At 43.9% G+C, this 3,322-nt stretch overlaps 1 pseudogene; it reads right to left on the bottom strand.

Moving 5' to 3' along the window:
• Positions 1–555: 555 nt before the first annotated feature.
• LOC105550150 lies at positions 556–1,450 on the bottom strand (annotated as a pseudogene).
• Positions 1,451–3,322: the final 1,872 nt, after the last annotated feature.

Below are 3,322 nucleotides of genomic sequence, written 5' to 3'. Positions count from 1 at the left end.
AAGCTGGTCTTGAACTCCTGACCTCAGACGATCTGCCTGCCTTGGCCTCCCAAAGTGCTGGGATGACAGGTGTGAGCCACCGCGCTGACCACTTGCTTAGGTTTAGATAGTTAATGAGTGGTAAGGGATTCTGCTGAGTTCTAACCCAACATTCGTATCTACTTCCCCCCACCCTGCCCCCATTCCTCAGCACCACTTCTGCATGTCATTCTAAGTCTGCATGCCTCTTTGGATATGAGAATGATTCTTACAGCTTCTGGTGATTGGATGCTTTATTAAATAGTGCTGTTATTTCCCTGGGACTGAAAGGCAGAGATATAGGCAGTTTTACAAGAGAAACTGAAAAATACAACAACGACGCAAAAGGGTGGGGCTGTCCCAAGAGGACTGCTTGCTACTGTGTGCTTGCTCCAAATCTCCACCAACTCCTCATAAAACCTGGGACTGGAATTCTCCAGGCCCCACGGCTGCTATCACAGCCGCCTGTACCACACATGTGCCTCCCTGATGTGGCAAGGGTGGCCATATGTGGCTTATTAATGAACTTTCTCTGTCTTACAGATTGCCTCGAAGATGCCAGATTTCCCCAACGATTCCGTTTGCTGGACTCTCTCCCTCATTAAGTCTCCAGTAGCTGTAAACACAGCCATCTCTGTCTGAATTCTTAATGACTGGAGGTAAAAGATTCTGCTGCTCTAATGCATTCATTCTAAACAGGTGATCTATTACTACAAAGGATTAAATTAAACAGTGTATCACTTTGATATGGTTTGGCTGTGTCCCCACCCAAATCTCATCTTGAATTATAGCTCACCTAATACCCTCGTGTTATAGGAGGGCCCCAGTGGGAGATAATTGAATCATGGGGGCGGTTTCCCCCATACTGTTCTCGTGATAGTAAGTCTTATGAGATCTGATTTTTTTTTTTTGGCCCGGGAATCAGAAAATAACTTTATTTCATCGTGGGGAGCAGGCTGACATCCAGCATCAGAGCTCCTGAACAGCTTCTTGGTGCTGGCGGCCTTGGTGACCTTGAGCACATTGAAGCACACTGTCTTGCTCAGGGGCTGGCACTCGCCCACTGTGACGATGTCACTGATCTGGACATCCCTGAAGCAGGGGGACAGCTGTACAGACATGTTCTTGCGGCCCTTCTTGAAGCGGTTGTACTTGCAGATGTAGTGCAGTCTCGGCAGATGACAATGATCCTCTGCATCTTCATCTTGGTCACCACACCAGAGAAGACCTGCCCTCGAATGGAGACATTCCCAGTGAAGGGGCATTTCTTGTCAATGTAGGTGCCCTCAATAGCCTCTTGAAGCCCAGACCGATGTTCTTATAGTATCGCGGGGGCTTCTCCTGGCTAGTTTCTGCCAGCAAGGTCCCTCTTCTTGTTTAGAAAGACGGTTGGCAGCTTTTAGTAGGCACCCTCTGTCTAAATGTCTGCCATCTTCCTGGCCACCTGAAAAAAGGGTCTGACGGTTTTAAAACAGGAAAGTCCTTTCACTGGGCTCTCATTCTCTCTTGTGTGCCGCCATGTAAGATGTGCCTTTTGCCTTCCGCCATGACTGTGAGGCCTCCCCGGCCACGTGGAACTGTGAGTCCATTAAACCTCTTTTTCTTTATAAATTACCCAGTCTTGGGTATGCCTGTATCAGCCACGTGAAAATGGACTAACACACATTTCTTTCTTCATTGTCTTCTGTGAGGCAGTAGATTTTGGAGGTTAAGAGAGTTTGATTTTGATTTCCGGCTCTGCCTGTTCTTACTAGGTATTAACTTTTTGCAAGTTACCTAGCCATCCTAATACTATTTTCCTTATCTCTGAAGTAAGGATAGTAACAGAGTCTTCTCCTGAAGGTTATTGTGAGGATTAAGGGAAAAGATGTAGGTAACACTAGTTGTGTAGTCTGAGACATAATATGTACTCAATAAATGTTAACTATTATCATTAGTATACATCTTGGAGGAGGATGGGAATGAACATGGGAAAAGTAACTAAGAATTAGTTTTGGTTCCCACCTACCAACTGGAGTTTGGGTCTTAAGTTTTCAATTTGGTATGTCATATGTAAAATTATTTCGTGAACCACCTATCAGGTACTATATTTACCACTTGGAAGACTGGATCATTAGAAGCACAGACTTCAACATCAAGCTATAGATTCATGTAATAAACCTACACATGTACTCCCTGAATCTAAAATTACAAAACAAATAAATAATTAATTAATAATTATTTTTTTTGAGACAGGGTCTCACTCTGTCTCCCAGGCTGGAGTAAAATGGCACAATCTCAACTGATGGCAACCTCCACTTCCCAGGCTCAAGCAATCCTCCCACCTCAGCCTCCCAAGTAGCTGGGACTACAGGAATGCACCACCACAACTGGCTAATTAAAACAATTTTTTTTTTTCTAAAGATAAGGCCTCACTGATTGCCCAAGCTGGTCTCGAATGAACTCCTGTGCTCAAGCGGTCCTCCCACTTTAGTCTCCCGAAGTGCTGGGATTAGAGGTGGAAGCCACCATGCCTAGCCGTAAAATTCTTTCTTTCTTTTCTTTTTTTTTTTTTTTTTTTTTGAGACAGAGTCTCACTCTGTCACCCAGGCTAGAGTGTAGTGATCTCAGTTCACTACAACCTCTGTCTCCTGGGTTCAAGCGATTCTCCTGCCTCAGTCTCCTGAGTCCCTGGGATTAATGGCACCCACCACCACATCTGGCTATTTTTTTTCTATTTTTGTTAGAGAAGGGGTTTCACCATGTTGATCAGGCTGGTCTCAAACTCCTGACCTCAGGTGATCCGCCCCCCTCAGCCTCCCAAAGTGCTGGGATTACGGGCGTGAGCCACTGCACCCAGTCTAAAATTCTTTTTCAGATGGCGCATCTCCTTTCCTAGCTCATCCTTATCATATGAATGTGCTTGATATTTCTTTCCCATTTTTGCCATTCTCTTTTTATTATTATGAAACAATTCTGGCATATAAAAAGTATGGAGAACAGTACAATTAGTAAGCATGTACCCATAACCTACATTACGGGTAGGTTGTGGGTACATGCTTTACAAAGCATTACAAAACAGTTAAAACTTGAAAGTTTCTATACACGATCCCCTAAACCTCTCCCAGGTCATCAATCTAAAAAGTCCTACACACTTTTATTCCACCTTAAAACAAAAATTCTGGCTGGAGCTTATCATTTGGACAAAACTTCAAAACGGTAGCTCTGTTTGAGAGCTAGTAAAGGAAGAAGGCAATGAGTAAAGGATAGAAAAATTTATAGCTGGGCCTCAAACTCTGAAAATTTTGTTTTCCTGATTGGGATT

The sequence above is a fragment of the Mandrillus leucophaeus genome, unplaced genomic scaffold (assembly GCF_000951045.1).
Source record: "Mandrillus leucophaeus isolate KB7577 unplaced genomic scaffold, Mleu.le_1.0 Scaffold466, whole genome shotgun sequence".
Taxonomy (NCBI): domain Eukaryota; kingdom Metazoa; phylum Chordata; class Mammalia; order Primates; family Cercopithecidae; genus Mandrillus; species Mandrillus leucophaeus.
The sequence above is the reverse complement of the archived record's forward strand: the minus strand, read 5'-3'. Positions and strand labels throughout refer to the sequence as shown.